We start from the raw sequence: 21,669 nt of genomic DNA, 5'->3' as shown, positions 1-21,669 counted from the left end.
ATAAGATTTAATAATATGTCAGTGACCACTGAAACCACCACCTTCTAAATGCTCAAGTCACCTGATTGACAACCTGCCAAGATGCCATCTCCTTGAACCTTGTACCCATTCACTTATGACAGCTCACTTCTTTCTTGGCTGTCTGATTTTTTTCAGTTTTGTAAATTTCTTATGTATATTAAATCAAAATCAGAACCTTTATACTGTTTACCTTTTGGGTTTAGTGCTAACATTCAGGGCACTTCTCTTTTCCTTCATTTTTCATTCACTTCATGAGTCATTATTTTGTGCTGGACCCTACTCTAGATATTGGAAATATATATATACATAGTATTAAATAAGACCATTAAGTTTCTGCCTTCATCAAACTTACTGGTGGGGAAGATAATAGATGAGAAAATAAATAAGCAAACAAGATCATTACAGGACACAGTAAGTATCAGGAAGACACTAACTAAATAGGCTTCTTTTCTGGAAAGGTACTGGGAAACACTGAATGCATAGGGAAGGCTCCCTATCTGAGCAGAGACCTGAAACTAGAAGCCCCACCCAGAGGAAAAGCCAAGAGAAAAGCCCTTTAGGCAGAAAGAACAGAAAATGAATTCATTTGCAGAGAAGAAAACTCTCAAAATCATCAAGGAATAAGAAGGAGGCAACTGTGGCTGGAGAGGTAAGAGTGGGAGAGGTAAAGGGCCCAAGATGACGGAGAGAGGGAGGCAGTACCTGATCCTGTAGGGACTTGGTGGAAGCCTTCCATTCCCTTCCAAATGCAATGGCAAGTGACAAACATGAGAGTGATCAATCTGAGGTACATTTTTAAAAATCACTCTGGCTTCCTAAAACTTATAAATTCCTGCCACCATTCCTCACAGGAATGATTGCTTCTCTAATCCTGCTCTAGTTTTTCTACTTTCTTTTCCAGAAGGGATCCCGGAAATGAAGGCAGAGCTTTCCACGTGATCTGATCATTCAAATTTAGGTGAAAATAATCACCTTAACTCCCTCAATGTTCTCCTTTACTTAATGCAACTCAAGATTAAGATTTCCTTCAGGGTATTCCAGGGATAGAAACTAAATAAAGAAGCTTATTAGAAACAAAAGTAAATAAACTCTGTCTGAGGACTTAAAGCAGCAATTCTCAGTCTTGCCTGCCTATTGGAAATATCTGGGGACCTTGTAAAAACCCCTCGTGAGCAGACAACAACCCAGACCAATTATATCAGAATCTCTGAAGGTAGTCTTTCTCAGATCCCAAGATGATACTATGCACTCAAAGGGCAAACACCACGGAAGAATGACTAGCCCTGTGCTCCCCAAACTTTTAATGTATAGACAAATCATCTGAAGATCGTGTTAAAAACATATCATGATTCAGTGGGTCTGGGGTAGGACCTAAAAATCTGAACTTCTAAATAGCTTCCAGGTGATACCTTTGCTGCTGGTTTAAGAACTAAACTTTGAGTAGCAAAGGGCTAAGCCCAAAGGTTCTCAAAACATACACCAGAATCACCTGGTTGCGGGGGAGGGGGGAAGGGCGGGGAGGGGGGCAGTTGTTAAAACACAGGTTGCTGGGCCCCACCCTCAGAGATTCTGATCCAGTAGATCTGGGATTGGGCCTGAGAATCTGCACCTCTAACAAATTCTCCGGTGATGCTGATGTTGTTGGACCAAGGATCACACTGAAATCCTCTCAACTAGTCGACGAGCAAAAATCACGTAAACTGTAGGCTCTCAAGTTTGGAGCACAGCCTTCATAATTTTAACTTTCATTACTCAGAATACATTTTCATTCTTCCATGAATTCCATCTGGGCACACTGTTATTGTACATTCTCCTCAGGAAAATGCTAGCTAAAAGGCATTTTATTTGGGGAAAGAGAAATATGACAATAGTAGGTCAGCAAATGTGCTGGGATGAGGAAAGGGAAATGTATCTGAAACACTGAAGCTTCCCCTGATATGTCTTATCACTAAATGCAGCTTAGGCTAAATTTTGAGTTATCTCTTTCTCATAGATTTTAGCCATAGTGTGCAACCAGTTTCTCCATTTAATAAAAACTTTAATGTTTTGCATTATATTTTCATTGTATTTTGCCTCTGATTTCTTGTTTGCTTTGTTCCAATGCATCTTTGTGTCTCTTTCTTGTGAACATGCTGCATAATGCAAACTAATAAAAATATATATCTCCAAAGTGTGGAGAGCTGAGTGCCATAAATAGAAAATAAAATGAATTGTTCTTCCAGCACCAAGTGTTTCTCAGGAAGCACTTTTTTTCTGAAAAATATTTTCCCTCAGGCTCATTTGCATACTGCAAAAGTGACATATATGTTATACTTCATCTGTTATATGTATTTCCAAGGTGATGTCACTAATTTTTTTCTTTCTGTTATTCTAGGACAATTATTTAAATCATTATATTAAGAAAATGTGTTTTACATAATGAACCCAGGCATCTCTATTTTGCCTATATAAATGTTTGTTTATTTGATAAATAAGTTTTTATTGATGTCTAAGACTTCAAAATCATATGTGATTAACTGTCTAAAAGTAGATACTTTAAAAACTACCACACTTTGCAATCTTCTGTGAATCAGTTAAGAATTCATATAGTTATGATATAACCAAAACCTTTTTAAAAACCCTAAAACAATTATGACACAATTCACATCAAAATAGCATAGAATCTTATAGCTCTAAATTGTAGTATGACAATGCTAGCTGCATAATTGTCAAATCAGATGAGAGAGTGCATGTGTAGAAAGCTCCAAGTGTTCTGTCAATCGCTTATTATTCCCAGAAAAAAACGGGACAATAATAGAAAGTGCACTGAGACAACACAACAGAATTTTTTTCTCCTATTGAATTTAAAATGTCAAATTACTTTTTAAAACCCTCTCAATTAGAAATGTACTCTGAAGCATAACCAGAAAAAGTCCCTTTGAGCTGTATTTTATTGTTATTTTTAAGAAAATAGAAACCAACATTTTGGATTAAAGACTTAGTTAGAATAAATCTATTCTGGCAGAAACCCAAATAGATAGTGGAAGTTTCACATCAAAAAATAGGATGTGATTGACATCTTGCTTGACATCCATCTTGACAGTTTAAGAAAATCATTGAGTTTACAGAGAGTGCCTTGCAAAAAAGTATAGAAAAATAAGGAACATTCCAAGAGTCAGATTCCATGTGATAAATGTTAGAAAGGTAAATTTTGGGCAATTAGTTCAATGATACATGGCTTCATTATTTCTTTATTGACTCACTGGGATTACCCAGTATTGACCAGTGGCAGGAGTTATTGCTGAAAATGCATTCCCAAAGTCACTAGGTTATGCACTGCAGGTGCATGCAATCTGTTTGTTTTTAGGTGAGTTTGTCTTTGTGGGCAACCCTTGGGGACAATTAGAATTTTGGCAGCTGAGAAGGCAAAATGACTTAACAGGCCCTGCAACCAAAGTAGCTTTACATAGAAATTCTTATTAAAGCCAATACTAAGTATACACAGTTTTATCTGTGACTGAGATCCTAGAGATGGGAGAAACTAAAATTAAATTGTTAGATAGATGACATTGCTATAAAAGAACATGGCATTTGGCCCCCCAAAATAGATCAAGTCCCAAAAGTAATTATAAATGTAAGGTATCCTGATTGGGAAAAAATGCTACTTAGAGTTCCACAGAGGTCCTTTAGAACCCAATATCATTCAACATTTTTATTAAAAGCATTGCATGGAGATGTTAACACCAATCCAACTTAGAAATGATTAGAATTACAGGGTTTTTGAAAATTAAGATTAGAATCATATATGAGAATGAAAAGTTTGAGAAATGAATGAAAAACAATAAAATGGTATATTCAATAAAGGAAAATGTGAAGTGGTTTACACAGAAAATGTTGAGTACTACAAAACACTAACAAGAACAAAACACCAAAAAGTATGAGAAAAATGAAAGATATCAATAATATGTCACTAACACAAAAATGCTGTATTTTATTCTTCATCTAAAATAGTATTTAATACATTGAATGAATTTCATTTGCATTGCTTTGTTTTAGTACCAAGTGAAATTTGAAGTTCATTCTGGCAGTATCATGTAATAAGAGACATTCAAATTCCATCTTTCAGAAGAGAACAGAAGAATTAATAAAAGGTTAAGAAAGAAATACATTCAGTCTCAGATCCAAGAAGGCTGAATAGGAACAGCTCTGGATTGCAGTTCCCAGCGAAAACACAGAGGCTGGGTGATCCCTGCTTTTCAAAACAAATTTTTACTGCCCACAGACCAGGCCATTCCTGGGTAGAATAGCACCAGGAGACTCCAGCATGGCTGTTTCAGCTGGTACAGCAGGTCTCCGCACAAAAACTCACACAAATCTGGGCGCCATTTCAACTGGCACCTGGAATAAGTGGGAGACAGAGTCAACAATTCAATTGAAAAAAACAGGGCTGAAACAGGGAGGCAGATGATCTGACTTCCCACCCACACAAAGACCAGCAATCTGAAATGCTCTACACTGAGAGTTTCACAGCAAGCACAGCTGGAGCCAGGATGGTCCAGCTCTATGGGGAGAAGGGCGTCTGCCATTACCAAAGTGGTCCACTGCTACCAAGGCAGTCGGCCATTACTGAGGCAGTCCACCATTACAGAGACAGTCCACCATTATTGAGGCAGACCACCATTACCGAGGCAATTCTGACTATACCTCTATAAACAAAACTGCAAGGAAGTTCATACAGCAGCTGGGCAGAGCCCACAGCAGCTCAGCAATGCCTCTGCTGGTAGACTGTGACTAGACTACCTTCTCACTGGGCAGGGCATCAGGAACTTATAAATAAAGCCCTACCATCCTGGGACAGAGCACCTGGGGAAAAAAAAGGTGTTTATGAGTTTTGCTGCAGCAGACTTAGACATACCTGCCCAGCAGGTCTGAATGGAAAAACAGAGCTCACAGCTCAGCACTTGAGCTCCTATAAGCCACAGATTGTCTCCTCAAGCAACTCCTTGACCCCTGTATATCCAAAGACACCTCATAAAGGAGAACTCAGGCTAATATCAGGAAAGTATCCTTCTGGGACAAAGATAACAAAAGAAAAAACTGGCAGCAACCCTTACTGTTCTGCAGCTGCTGCAAGCTAACCCCAGACAAGCAGGGTCTGGAATGGACCTACAGCAGTCCTACAACAGAGTAGGACTCTGACTGTTAGAAGGAAACAGTCCTCCTGACTGTTAGAAGGAAAACCAAGAAACAGAAAGAAATAACTTCAACATCAACAAAAAGGACATCCACTCAGAGACCCCATCAGAAAGTCACCAACTACAAAGACCACAGGTAGATAAATCCACAAAGCTGAGTGCAAAAAGGATGAAAACACCCAAAACCAGAACGCCTCTCCTTGTCCAAGGAATCACAACTCCTCACCAGCAAGGGAACAAGGCTGGATGGAGAATGAGTCTGATGAATTGACAGAAACAGGTTTCAGAAGGTGTGTAATAACAAACATCTCTGAGCTAACAGACCATGTTCTAAACCAATGCAAAAAAACTAAGAACCTTGAAAAAAGTTTTCACGAAATGCTAACGAGAATAAACAGCTTAGAGAAAAATATAAATGACCTAATGGAGCTGAAAAACACAGCTGGAGAATTTTGCAAAGCATACATAAGTTTGAATAGCCAAATTGACCAAGCAGAAGAAAAGATATCAGATACTGAATATCAACTCAATGAAATAAAACAAGAAGGCAAGATTAAAGAGAAATGAACAAGCCTCCAAGAAACATCGGATATGTGAAAAGACCTAATCAACATTTGACAGCTGTACCTGATTGTGACAGGGAGAATGAATCCAAGCTGGAAAACACTCCTCAGGAAATTATCCAGGAGAACTTCCCCAACCTAGCAAGGCAGGCCAATATTCAAGTCCAGGAAATACAGAAACCACCACAAAGATATTCCTCAAGAAGAGCAACCCCAAGGCACATAATCATCAGATTCACCAGGGTTAAAAGGAAGGAAAAAAATGCTAAGGGAAGCCAGAGAGAAAGGAAAGCCCATCAGACTCACAGCAGATTTCTCAGCAGAAACCCTACAGGCCAGAAGAGAGTGGGAGCCAATATTCAATATCCTTAAAGAAAAGAAATTTCAACCTAGAATTTCATCTCCAGCCAAAGCTTATTAAGCAAAGGAGAAATAAAATCCTTTACCAATAAGCAATCGTTCAGAGATTTCATCACCACCAGGCCTGCCTTACAAGAGCTCCTGAAAACAGCACTAAACACAGAAAGGAACAACCAGTACCAGCCGCTCCAAAAACATACCTAATGGTAAAGAGCATTGACACAATGAAGAAACTGCATCAACTAATGGGCAAAACAACCAGCTATTATCTAAATGGCAGGATAAAATTCACACATAATATTAACCTTAAATGTAAATGGGCTAAATGCCTCAATCAAAAGACACAGACTGGCAATTTGGATAAAAAGTCAAAACCCTGTGCTCGCTTCGGCAGCACATATACTAAAAAAAAGTCAAAACCCACTGGTGTGCTGTATCCAGGAAACCCATCTCACATGCAAGGATACACATAGGCTCAAAATAAAGGGATGGAGGAAGATTCACCAAGCAAATGGAGAACAAAAAAAAAAAAAAAAAAAAAAAAAGCAGGAGTTGCAATCCTAGTCTCTGATAAAATAGACTTTAAACCAACAAAGATCAAAAGAGACAAAGAAGGACATTACATAATAGTAAAAGGATGAATGCAACAAGAAGAGCTAATGATCCTAAATATATATGCACCCAATACAGGAGCACCCAGATAAATGGAGCAATAATAGTGGGAGACTTTAACACTCCACTGTCAATATTAGATCAATGAGACAGAAAATTAACAAGGATATCCAGGCCTTGAACCCAGATCTGGACCAAGCAAACCTAATAGACATATACAGAACTCTCCACTCCAAATCCACAGAATATAAATTCTTCTCATCACCAGATCATACCTACTCTAAAATTGACCACATAATTGGAAGTAAATCACTCCTCAGCAAATGCAAACGAATGGAAATCATAACAAACAGTCCCTCAGACCACAGTGCAATCAAGTTAGAACTCAGGATTAAGAAACAAACTCAGAACTGCACAACTTCATGGGAACTGAACAACTAACTTGCTCTTGAATGTTGACTGAATAAACAAATGAAATGAAGGCAGAAATAAAGCTGTTCTTCGAAACCATCAAGAATGAAGACGTGATGTACAGGAATCTCTGGGACACATTTAAAACAATGTCTAGAGGAAAATTTATAGCAATAAATGCCCACATGACAGGCAAGGAAAGATCTAAAATTGATACCCTGTCATCAAAATTGAAAGAGTTAGAGAAGCAAGATCAAAAACACCCAAAAGCTAGCAGAAGACAATAAATAACTGAGCTCAGAGCAGAACTGAAGGAGACAGAGACAAAAAAACCCTTCAAAAAATCAATAAATCCAGGAGCTGGTTTTTTGAAGATCAACAAAATAGACAAACCACTAGTCAGATTAATAAAAAAGAAAAGAGAGAAGAATTAAATGAGGAAATAAAAAATGATAAAGGGGATATCACCACAGATTCCACAGAAATACAATCCACCATCAGAGATTATTACCAACAACTCTATGCACATAAACCAGTAAGCCTGGAAGAAATCGATAAATTCCTCAATGCTTGCACCCTCCCAAGCCTAAACTAGTAAGAAGTCGAAACCCTGAATAAGCCAATAACAAGGGCTGCAGTTGAGGCAGCAATTAAGAGCCTACCACACAAAAAAAGCCCAGGTCCAGATGGGTTCACAGCCGAATTCTACCAGACATACAAAGAGGAACTGGTACCACTCCTTCTGAAATTCTTTCAAACAATCCAAAAAGAGAGAATCGTGTTCCCAAATCATTTTATGAGACCAACATCACCCTGGTACCAAAACCCAGCAGAGACTCAACAAGAAAAGAACACTTCAGGCCAATATCAATGATGAACATAGATGCAAAAATCTTCAATAAGATACTAGCAAACTGATTGCAATGGCACATCAAAAAGCTTATCCATCACGATCAAGTAGTTTTCTTCCCGGGGATGCAAGGCTGGTTCAACATATGCAAGTCTATAAACATAATTCACCACATAAACAGAACCAAAGACAAAAACCATATGATTATCTCAATAGATGCAGAGAAGGCCTTCAACAAAATTCAACAGCCCTTTATGCTAAAAACTCTCAATAAACTAGGTGTTGACAGAACATATCTCAAAATAATACAAGCTATTAACGACAAACCCACAGCCAATATCACACTGAATGGGCAAAAACTGGAATCATTCCCTTTGAAATCTGGCACTGGACAAGGATGCCCTCTCTCACCACTCCTATTCAATATAGTATTGGAAGTTCTAGCCAGAGAATCAGGCAAGAAAAAGAAATAAAGGGTATTCAATTAGGAAACAAGGAGGTCAAATTTCTCTATTTGCAGATGATTGTATATTTAGAAGACCCCATAGTCTCAGCCCAAAATCTCCTGAAACTGATAAGCATCTTTAGCAAATTCTCAGGATACAAAATCAATGTGCAAAAATCACAAGCATTTCTATACACCAATAACAGACTTAAAGAGAGCCAAATCAAGAATGAACTGCCATTCAAAATTGCTATAAAGAGAATAAAATACTTGGAGTACAACTAACAAAGGATGTAAAGGACCTCTTCAAGGAGAACTACAAACCATTGCTCAAGGAAATAAGAGAGGACACAAACAGATGGAACATTCCATGCTCATGGTTAGGAAGAATCAATATTGTGAAAATGGCCACAAGTTCCCAAAGTAATTTATAGATTTGATGCTATCCCCATCAAGCTACCGATGATCCTCTTCACAGAACTGGAAAAAAACACCTTAAACTTCATATGGAACCAAAAGAGAGACTGCATAGCCAAGTCAATTCTAAGCAAAAAGAACAAAGCGGGAGGCATCACACTACGTGACTTCAAACCATACTACAAGGCTACAGTAATCGAAGCAACATGGTACTGGTACCAAAACAGATATAGACCAATGGAACAGATTAGAGGCCTTGGAGGCAATGCCACACATCTACAACCATCTGATCTTTGACAACCCTGACAAAACAAGCAATGAGGAAAGGATTCCCTGTTTAATAAACGGTGTTGGGAAAACTGGCTAGCCAGGTACAGAAACTGGACCCCTTCCTGATACCTTACACTAAAATGAACTCCGAATGGATTAAAGACTTAAACATAAGATCTAACACCATAAAAACCCTAGAAGAAAACCTAGGCAAAACCATTCAGGACATAGGCATAGGCAAGGACTTCATGACTAAAACACCAAAAGCATTGGCAACAAACGCCAAAATAGGCAAATGGGATCTAATTAAACTCCAGAGCTTCTGGACAGCAAAAGAAACAATCATTAGAGTGAACCAGCAACCAAAAGAATAGGAAAAAATTTTTGCAATCTACCCATCTGACAAAGGACTTTTAGCTAGAATTTACAAAGAAAAAAGCAAACCCATTCAAAAGTGGGTAAAAAATATGAACAGACACTTTTCAAAAGAAGACATACATGAGGCCAACAAACATGAAAAAATGCTCCTCATCACTGGTCATTAGAGAAATGCAAATCAAAACTATATTGAGATATCATCTCATGCCAGTTAGAATGGTGAACATTAAAAAATCTGGAGACAACAGATGCTGGAGAGGATGTGGAGAAATAGGAACACTCTTGCCCTGTTGGTGGGAGTGTAAATTAGTTCAACCATTGTGGAAGACATTGTGGTGCTTCCTCAAGGACCTAGAAATAGAAATTCCGTTTGACCCAGTAATCTCATTACTTGGTATATATCCAAAGGATTATTAATCTTTCTATTATAAAGACACATGCACACGTATGTTCATTGCAGGACTGTTTACAATAGCAGAGTTGGAACCAACTCAAATGCCCATCGATGATAGACTGGACAGGGAAAATGTGGCACACATACACCATGGAATACTATGCAGCCATAAAAAACAATGAGTTCGTGTCCTTTGTAGGGACACGGATAAACCTGGAAACCATCATTCTCAGCAAACTGACACAAGAACAGAAAAATCAAACACTGCAAGTTCTCACTCATAGGCGGGTGTTGAGCAATGAGAACACATGGACACAGGAAAGGGGGCATCACACACTGAGGTCTGTTGGGGGAGACTAGGGGAGGGACAGTGAGGGGTAGGGAGTTGGGGAGGGATAACATGGGGAGAAATGTGAGATATAGGTGATGGGGATGGAGGTAGCAAACCACACTGCTATGTATGTACCTATGCAACAATCCTAACAATCCTGCATGTTCTTCACATGTACCCTAGAACCTAGACAAAGTTATAGAAAGTCCAGAAAAAGTATAGGCAGCAAAGGGGAAATGATAGAACTCTTTAGTAATATATAAATAGAAAGTAGAAGTATGTGTAATGGTTAAAAGACATTTTAGAATTATACATATGAGTTTGAATCTTACATGCTTTGGCTCTGTGGCTCCACCCAAATCTCATCTTGGAGCTCCCATAATTCCCACATATTGTGGGAGTGACCCAGTGGGAGATGATTGAATCATGGGGGCAGTTCTTTCTCGTGCTGTTCTCATGATAGTGAACGGGTCTCGCAAAACTTGATGGTTTTACAAACAGGAGTTTCTCTATACAAGCTCTCTCTCTCTTTGCCTGCTATCGTCCACGTAAGATATCACTTAATCTTCTTTGCCTTCTACCATGATTTTGAGGCCTCCCCAGCCATGTGGAACTGTAAGTCCAATAAACCTCTGTCTTCTGTAAAGTGCCCAGTCTCAGGTATGTTTTTGTCAGCAGCATGAAAATGAACTAATATTAATCCTACCTCTTCAACTTCTTACTGTGAACAAAAAATAAAGTCATGATTTTGTAAATTTCCTCCATTCTCTACATTTTCTCCTCTGTAGAATATCAAAAATAATAGTATCTCGTATTGAATGATTGTTGTGAAAATTAAGTGTGATGATACATTTAGTGCAGTTTGCATTGGTTTCTGGGTCCCATTTCCTTCATTAATTAATCGAATTTAGTTAAAATAATGCTTTTCTAAAGTCAAAGAGAGGCAATGTAGAGTAGATCCCAAATATGAATTTTTGTTTGTTTGTTGTTTATTTTTGTTTTTAATTTTCTTTCCAGAAAAAAACAAAGGAAGAAGGCCATCAAATATAGATTATTTTAAGACCATGCCATCATTTCCCTCAAAATAAATGGAATGGTCTAACTCAGATTCCCAAACTTGCAAACAAAGTTGTTTATGATATTTTACCTTTCAGGAGTGCCGTTTGTCCTTGGACCACGGATTACTCTTAGCTTTCTATCTTTTGTGCCTTAAATTTAATTTCTCAACATGTTCTTTTCTACCTAAACCCTATATATTCCCATCTTTTCTCATTCCAAGATACACATAATCAGCAGTCTACTTTTTTTTTCCAGTCCCATTCTTATCCTTTCTCTGACCACTTTGATCAAACTTTGGCTCTCCTGAATGCCATATGAAATATGAGATATTTTATGAGAGGTGATGAGATGGCTTTGGGAGAAATCTAGACCAAGAACCTGTAATGTTATAACCCAATATACCATTTCATGTATTTTACTGTATGTAGTTATCAAAAATTTCATGTAACATCTAATATTTTCATGTAACTTTAAGAGAATTTACTAAAGAAAAGTATAATTTTCCTAATTTACTGTACCTCTTAGTGCCTAAAATGGAAAGAACACATCATATATGTAGATAGGTGTGAATATGAATTCAATCACAGTAAGCACCTTGCAATCTTTAGTGATTCATGAAGTCTATCACTGAGATGCAGGATACTGGTGTCAGATAAAGGCTCCAATTTCATTGAAATAGATCACTTAGTAATGTGAAGGCTGTTAAAAATGAAACTATTTATATGATAAAAAAAATTCATCACCTACATCTGTATGCTGAAATGAAATAAAAAATGGTTATTCAAATGACATATTTTTAGATGCAATGTGAGAATTCAGGGCTAGATGCAGCAAACACAAGGAAATAATTAAAGAAATTCTCACTAGGAATGAACAAATCTCAAATTTAGTTAAGTCCAAAACTAAACTCGTGCTTAAGGTTTAACTTTATCTGAGCCCTGTGCTCTCACTCTTTTGTGTTCCAATAAATGGGGAACCACAAAGAACCATCCCACCCTTTAATATTCCAAGATAACCCATCTCTACCTTCCTCAATTACTCCGTTAAGAACCCTCTCAACTCCTTCCCATCATTCTCAGATGACTTGATGACACTCTTGCCTATCTGCCCTTCATGCAAGACCTTTTTTCTTACCTTTGAGATCATCCTATTTAATGAACTATCTTCCTATTGCAACAGACTTTATAAAACCATCCCCATAATTGTCTAGTGCATTTTGTCTAGAAGAAAAACCTATTTCAACTCTTAACTTAGTCAACGGCAATTCTATTTCTTTTTTTCTTTTCTTTTCTTTTTTTTTTTTTTTTTTTTTTTGAGACAGATCTTTTTTTGTCTCCCATGCTGGAGTGCAGTGGCACAATCACAGCTCACTGTAGGCTCAACCTCCCTAGGCTCAGGTGATCCTCCCACCTCAGCCTCCCAATTAGCTAGGACCACAGGTGCACACCACCAAGCCCACCTCATTTTTGTATTTTTGCTTTATTTGTAGAGACAAGGTTTCACCATGTTGCACATGCTGGTCTCAAACTTCTGGCTCCACGTTGGCCTCCCAAAATGCTGGGAATACAAGTATGAGCCATAGCACTCAGTGGCAATTTCATCTTGATGGCAGCTCAAGCCAAAATCCCGGAAGTCAAGCTTGACTCCTTTTTTTCTCAAGCATCCCCATCTAATCTACCAAGGAATCCTTTTGGTTTTACCTCAAAATACATTCAAAATCCTATTACTTCTAACCAGTTCCATTGCTATCCCTATGATTTCAGCCATTATCATCTCTTGTATACATTATTTTAATAACCACCACCCCCCCACAAGCCTCTCAGCTTCCACTATTGCCTGGCTATAGTATATTCTCAACAAAATTACATGAATGAACTAAAATTCAGATTATGTCACTTATCTGCTCAAAATTCTCCAGAGGTTACCAGCTTCAGTCAGAACTCTTACAATGGCTTAGACGTTCTCTATGATTTGACTTCTTCATGACCTCTCTGAACTTGTCACCCACCAGTCTCACTTGAATCTGACAAAAATAGACTCTTTTCTCTGTCTTGAATATGCCAGGCATGCTCTCACCACAGCATCTTTGTACTTGTTGTTTCCTCTGATTTGAATTTCCTTTTTTCAGATAGCTACATGGATCACTCTATCACCCCTTTCAAGTGTTTGCTCAAATGTCACTTTCTCAATGAAGCCCACTCTAACCGCCCTTTTAAAACTTGCAAATACAAACTGGCATTCTGCATCCCATTATCATGTCCTATTTTTCCCAAAGCACTTCACACCTAATATGTAATAGAATGTCCTTATGTCTATGATTATTGCCTACCTCCTCCTCTAGGAGAGAGAAGGTGTTTTATTCATTAATGCATATCTTAGTTCCTCTATTCTCTTTTATTGATATAGCCCTACAGTGTCTGGCACATAGTAGGTAGTTTAATAAGTATCTGTTGAAAGACTGATTGGCCAAATAACTAATTGGTTGGTTGAATAAATGAATATAATACTACCTGTTTAAAGTAATAACAGGTGCTAAAGCTATGCACTGATTATCTGAATTATTCTCCATTCTGATTCTATTGAACTTTTTATCAGTACCCCTAGTTCTCTTTGCAGGCTCTGAATGTGGTAAGACACCACTAGTATTACTGTGTTTCTAGTACCATGGACACCACACATACATTACCATAATCACACAGCCCTACACAAGAAAAGAGTGAGGAAATGGCATAACCTAAGTTGTGAAGCAGACAAGAATATGTCCATCAGATAATTCTGATTGTGAATTCATTAAAAACTAGAGGGCACTGATTGAATCGTTGGAGTGTTTATCAAAATTATACTCTCAAGATCAAGCCATAGACTACTAGGCAATTAATCAGCCAAGAATATTTGTTCTTGGCAACTACTACATAAACTGGCAGAATGTACATTGAGAAAATAAGAGACATTTTAGCCCTCTCTTTTATTGAAAAGAGATTCTTGATTGGTCTAGGAAGGCAACACAGGATAAATTTAAAATAATAATTCTCAAGGCCTTTATTTTAACTAGTTCATTTTCAATTTCCCTATTAATTACACTGGCCTGATTTATCATTGCCTCAAAACTTTTATTACAAATCTCTGTGCATTTTAACATCAGAACTCTCCAGTAAATGAAGTCTAATGGAAACAACTGTACTTTAGAATCAAAAAGACAAAGTTCAAACCCACTACCAACCACTTATTAGATCTCTTTATGAGGTTATTTTTCATTTGGTAGAAACATTTAACATAAGATCTACTGTCTTGGCAAATGTTTAAGTGTACAATTTGTTAATTATAGGTACAATGTTGAACAGCAGATCTCTAGATCATATTTGCCTTGCTCAACTGAAACATTATGCCCATTTGACTAGCAACTCTCAACTTCCTCCCCCTGCCCCAGCATCCAACTTTTCACTTTGATTCTATGTATTTGACTGTTTTAGACATTTCACAGAAGTGGAATCATGCAATATATGTCCTTCTGTGATGAGTTTATTTCACTTAGTAGAATTTCATAGAGGTTCATCCATGCTATCACATATTGTAGAATTTCCTAATTTTAAAAAATCTGAGTAACATTTCACTTTACAATAAACTTTCTTTATCCATTCGTCCATCAATAAACCTTTAGCTGTTTTCACTGTTTCCACACGTTAGCTACTGTGAATGGCACAGCAATGAACATGGGGGTGATAATATCTCTTCAAGATCCTGATTTCAATTCTTTTAGGTAGAAACCCAGTAGTGAGATTGCTGAATCACATATATTCCTATTTTTGTTTTTTGAGCAATCTTCATATCTTTTTCCATGGAAGCTGCAACATCTTGCATTTCCATCAATAGTATGCAAGGGTTTCAGTTACTGCACATCCTAGCCAACATCTGTTGCCTTTAAAAAAAAAACAAAAACAGCCATTTTAACAAGTGTGAGGTGATATCTTGTGGTTTTAATATGACTTTCTCTGATGATTAGTAATGCTGAGCATTTTTCATATACCTGTTGGCCACTTATGTATCTTCTTTACAAAAATATCTATTTAAGTCTTCAGCCCATTTTTTGATAAGGTTATTAGGAGTATTTTTTGCTATTGAAGTGTAGTTTCTTATATATTTTGAAGATTAACTCCTTATCAGATATATAGCTTGCAAATATTTTCTCCAATAGCACAGTTTGCCTTTTTGCTTTGTTGTTGTGTGTTTTCTTTTTTTTTTTTTTTTTTTTTTTTGCTGTGCAGAAGCTTTTCAGTTTGATGTAGTTCCACTTGTCTGTTTTTGCTTTTGTTGCCTATGTTTTTGGTGTCAGATCTGTGAAATCATTGCCAAGACCAATCAGTAGCATAGAGCTTTTTTTCTATTTTTTTCTTCTGGTAGTTTTACAGTTTCAGTTCTTATGTTTACATATTTAATTCACTTTGAGTTGATTTCTGTGTATGTGGTGAGATAATGGTTCAATTTCTTTCTATGTAGATATCTCGTTTTCCCAACTCCATTTGTTGAAGACATTATTCTTTTTCCATTGTGTATTCTTGGCATCCGTGTCAAAGATAAGGTGACTGTATATTTGTTAATTTATTTCTAGGCTCTCTATGCTACTCCATTAGTATATTTGTCTATTTTCATGTCAGTACCACATTGTTTTAATTATTGTTGCTTTGTAATGTATTTTACATTTATACATTATATAACATATATACTAATATTTATATATTATATGTTGAGCAGGTTTTTAATCTTTTAATCTAAATTTTTTCATCTATAAGAACAATAATCTGTGCTTCAGAGAGAGGTTATGAGGACACAGTTAGATCTCCAGGAACCAGACACCAAATGGATTTAAATTAAATAGATTTAAATTCAATAAATCCTTCTTCTGTTTCTTATTTCCCTGAGATTTGGAAACAACCAAGAAATCTCCCTCATTAAAACTCCAGTTGGAATTAAAGGATTCTGCCTTAGATTGCTAAAAATTCTTCTGGATATTGTACTTTCTGCCATCGTTTTTCCCTATTCCACAAATACTCCAAAATTGTTTTCACCTTGAGACCTTGACCTCTGCCTTGAACCCTTTTCCTCATTTTACTACATAACTATCTTACACTCAGGCCTTAGCATGAGATCTCAGAAATTTATTTCCATTAATGGTGGTTCTTTCTCCCCCTTTTCTCTCTATCATAACACCCTGTCCCTTAAGTTCTATAGCATTATTGAATATTGACTTGTTTGCCTGCTTATATTTCCTTCTTTTTTTTTCCTTTTTTGAGACAGAGTCTCGCTCCGTTGCCCAGACTGGAGTGCAATGGCAACCTCCACCTCAGGGGTTCAAGAGATTCTCCTGCCTCAGCCTCCTGAGGAGCTGGGATTACAAGCATGCACTACCATGTCAGGCTAATTGTTGTATTTTTAGTACAGATGGGCTTTCACCATGTTGGCCAGGCTGGTCTCAAACTCCTGACCTCAGGTGATCCACCCACCTCGGCCTCCCAAAGTGCTGGGATTACAGGTGTGAGCCACTGCGCCCAGCCATGTACTTATATTTCCACCACCATAATGTATATTCATGGAAGCCTTGTTGAATTGTTTACAGCAGTATCCCCAGGACTTAGATTGCCAGGAACATTAGTTCGTGCTCCTAAAACATTACTTAATGAAAGAAATTTTAAAATTTCTATTTGAGCATGAATGAGCATTAGATTCTTTTTTGACAGGGAACAAGTATGCTGGATGCCAACTTCTTAGGGTGGTGGGGAATGTAGGAGCGGGAATCCCCATCCTCTCTGCTAGCCCCCACCCCCTAGGGGCCAGGGGAAAAGGAAACTTCATCTATTTCACACAGAAGTCTGCACCAGTCATGCATTCCTTACATTCTTCACTGATGGACAGTCCCAGCTGGGACAGCTGAAGAGTACATTAACAACTCAATAGCAAGAGTCCAAACCTCTGAGAATCCCTTCCTCCTCCCAAGTTATCCTCTTCTTTTGAAACCAGCCCTACTCCTATATTCAGCCAGATTTCTTTCATATAAACTTCTGACAAACATGTGCTGTTTTTATTCCTGAGTTCATTCTCAGGTTTGTGTCTAATCTTGCTTCTGGAGCAAACACTACCTGAGCCTCCTCATGTGGCTCAGACAATTTGAAATGACAGGACAATGAAATACAAGAAGAAAAGAAAAAGAATATTTAATATATTTATACTTGTAATTATCTGAACACTGATTTCTTGGTCCTATTATTTTTTTAATTTTATTAAGTTATATTAAAACATATCTCCTTGGAAATTTTGCTAGTATTGGTAAGGTACAAATACCTATTATCTCTATATTAAAATACACAGGATTTTTTAAAATTGTAACACTTAATTAGGAGTATTGTCTATTAGAAGCAAGAGTATTCAATCTCCCATATGTCTCATGTTTCACAGTACTTTAAGGATTGCTGTGTGTTCCATTCTGTCATTTATGATATTCTTACCATTGTATATACGAGTGTGGGAATAGAGATTTTCCCTATGAAAGAAACTATGAATTATAGCAATAGGTCTAAATTTGTTCACATATGGGCATCTTCACAGTTATTTACTTCACTAAAATGGTTTCTTTCCAACTTCATGGAGTTCATTTTTATAAAGCAAATTTAATGGAGAAGTATGGATATCTTTGGGATGTATAAATTGCCTCTTTAGACTTAAGATCTAGAAAAGACTATATGTGTGTGTGTTAGTATAGCTAGGTGTGTCTATCATAATCGCAACTGGAATACTCAACAGATACAATGAAAAAAGTCCGGTCCTTGCTGTTTTATGTTCCACTATTTTCAACCGTGCTGAATGACTTAAAATGTTTTCACTTTGGGGCCTGTTTTTCCCTAAAAAAAAAAAAAAAAAAAATGAGACTTACTAGAAAAAAAAAACAACTAAGCACTGGAAAGAGGGAAAGGGCAAGGAAAAGGGGGTGTGTGTGTGTGTGTGTGTGTGTGTGTGTGTAAAAGGTGAAGAAGCCCCTTCCAGCCCTTATTCCATGAATACAAAGAAGGAAAGAAGCTGGAGCCATTTTCTCCTGGCCAGCCTGGCAGAAAAGGAACCACTAAGCTGAAGGTACACTGGGAAGAGGGGTCAGGTCTATTTTATACACTGTTGTATAATCAGTGCCTAATTACAGTACTTAACAGCTGGGAAACATTTGTTGAAGAATGAAGGAATGAAGAGAGGGAGAGAAAGTTTCTAAATGCCAGCCAATAATGGGAAGATGAAGAGTGAAAGTTCTTCAAGAGAAGAGCTTTGCTAACACTAAGTAGACCAAAAAAAAAAAAAAAAAAAAAGCTTTTTTCCTGATACTTCTTTATAAATACTGACTTTACTAATTTAAAGTGTATTCATGTACCTTTTTATTGTGCACATATATAGGAATACTTTAGAACTGTTGGATTTCTCTTGGAAATCAGACTTGCATGACTGATAGATTATAACAATGTTCATCTTCTACAAAATATTCCTTTTTTTCTTTTACTTTTCTTTGTTCATTGGGTATGTATCTAGAGATTTCATTTTTTAAATTTGCAATTTACCAGAATTCCTTACCTTAACTATCACATGAGCTGATGGTTCAAGACAGCTGTCCTGTATCTTTTTTGGGGAGTGGGAAGGAAGCAAAGCAAATCCTCACCGTTTTAAATGTACAAGTAGGTCTTAGATTTCTTATGTTTTCAATTTAAACACTGATCCTATAAAACAAAACAGAATTTTATGAACCTCAATGTTTAATTAAACACACATTTATTAAATCCCATCTAGAGAGCAATATTTTATCCTAATACTATAAGTATTTTTTTTTTCTTCTTTCTTTCTTTCTTTCTTTTTTTTTTTTTTTTTGAGATAAAAATCTCACTGTATTGACCAGACTGGCCTCAAACTCCTGGTCTCAAGGGATCCTCCTGCCTCAGCCTCCCAGGTAGCTGGAACTGCAGGCTCATGCAGCCCCATGTAGCTGATTTGATATTCTGTTCCTTACCAATCACACTATTAGTACTACCAATATTTAAAATCGTATCATCTATTAACAATAATAATTCTCAAACATTACGAGTAAATAAAGGAACTATTAATTTAGACATCAATCTGAAACTAATTTAGGGAAGAATTTTTAACAAAACATGCAAGAAAAGTAAAACAAACAAAAAATCAAGATCTCCGCCAAGATCATTCCTCAGTGAGGATTAAAAAAAAAACTAGGAAATTGATTCATATGCTTTTTTTTTTTTTTTCCTTGAGACGGAGTTTCGCTCTTCTTACCCAGGCTGGAGTGCAATGGTACGATCTCGGCTCACTGCAACCTCCGCCTCCTGGGTTCAGTCAATTCTCCCGCCTCAGCCTCTTGAGTAGCTGGGATTACAGGCACACGCCACCATGCCCAGCTAATTTTTTGTATCTTTAGTACAGACGGGGTTTCACTGTGCTGACCAGGATGGTCTCGATCTTTTGACCTCATGATCCACCCGCCTCAGCCTCCCAAAGTGCTGGGATTACAGGCTTGAGCCACCGCGCCCGGCCGATTCATGTGCTTCTTAATAATTAAGATGACTTCCACAATTACAAATGAAAAAAAAAAAAAAAAAAAACTTAGGAACGTCAGGAGTAAGCAAGCTATGACCTTGACAACTGAAGGGTTAGATGTACACATTAGCTGAATATTCTAAAAGTTCAAGTGCTTTCACCTTTTAGTAAATGTTCAGAAGACAGTGCATATATATGTTGTATCAGCAAAAAGTTTCTTTATAGTCAGTAGAAAAATGCTGTCAACTTTACTGAAAAGGGACTTTTTGACCCTTCTCTATTCCCATCTTTGTTCTATTTTGCTTGATGTGACATAAAAAAAAAAAGATCAAAATGAGATAAGGTGGGAAAGTTGTGAAGCATTAAGTTTTTTTTTAAAATAAGGAGAAGAAACAAGCCGTGTTCTTTTACCAATGAAACATCCAAGGTCTATTTAGAAATGTAAATGTTTTAGCATATTTGAGTGAGACAGTGGAAGTGTTGAGATTGATACAACTGAAAGCAACAGACTACTGTATAAAATGTTGACTACAGTTACTAACAAAGTATTCTATTCTTGAAATTCACTGAGAGTACATGTCAATTGTACTCACCACGAAAAAGATACGTATGTGAAGTAATGCATATGTTAATTAGCTTGATCCAGCCATTCTACAATGTATACATATTTCAAAACACTATGTTGTATACCATAACTATAGTTTTATTTGTCAATTAAAGTATAACTTGTTTTTTAAGAGACAAGGTCTCACTTTGTTGCCCAGGCTGGAGTGCAGTGACTGGACCACAGCTGTCTGTAACCTGAAATTCCTGGGCTCAAATTATCCTCCTACTTCAGCCTCCCAAGTAGCTAGGACTACAAGCATGTGCCACCACGTCTAGCTAAGTTTTAAAAATTTTGTAGAAACGAAGTCTTGTTATGTTCCCTAGTCTCATTCTAACTCCTGGATTCAAGTGATCCTCCAGTCTTGGCCTGTCAAAGCACTGGGATTAGGTGTGAGTAATCATACTGAGCCTAAAATATAACTGAAAAAAAAAATGAAACCAACAGAATAAGACACGCTCACAATATTTTCCCACCACTATTATTTAAGGAAAATTTTTCCCAATGAAAAGATTCTTAAGAACTCTCTTTAATAGACAGCTTTTAAAAGGGAGCATTATATGAAAGCTAAGCCATTATTGAAATTCTATTGTTTAAATTAAAACAAGAGATTTGTAATTTAAAAGTTAGTACTTCATTATGAGATTTTACACTTTTTTGCCTTGGTTGCATAGAAAGTTCCCCAAAAACAGACAAGCTTTCCCAGAGGAAGAACTCAGGTTCAAGTTTCCAAAGTGGGTAGTGAATTTAAAATTCTGAAAAATATTATGGAACTAAGGAAAAATTAAATGTATTACTTGATGAATGCTTTTCTGTGATGATTGACAAGTTAGCATCCAGGCTCCACTGACCAATATTTATGGGAAAAGAGTGGAGGAGGCAGGGAATTCGGGCAGCTTGTGCCTGCTATTTATGTACTGTCCAGCTTAGCAGGAGAGAGAGGAAGGACTGGTGGCATTAAAAAACATCCTGTGGGCTGGCCCACTGGGCTTGCTTTGAACTCTTGTTCATCATTATTTTATGCTGCAGCTTGTCTTTGTGTTGGTGGAAGGGAAAAGAAAAACACAAGAGACTAGCCTTTAGTTTCTAAATCAAAGCTGTGCTTTGCTGACTGCTGGAGTGGCTTTTCAAAAGCAAAGGGTGTGGGGACATTAAAATTCCTTGCTCTGTGAAACAGAAGCTGAGTTGGGTTTTTTCTTCTTCTTC

Source organism: Callithrix jacchus, chromosome 2 (assembly GCF_049354715.1).
Source record: "Callithrix jacchus isolate 240 chromosome 2, calJac240_pri, whole genome shotgun sequence".
Lineage (NCBI taxonomy): Eukaryota > Metazoa > Chordata > Mammalia > Primates > Cebidae > Callithrix > Callithrix jacchus.
This window is presented reverse-complemented; position numbering follows the sequence as displayed.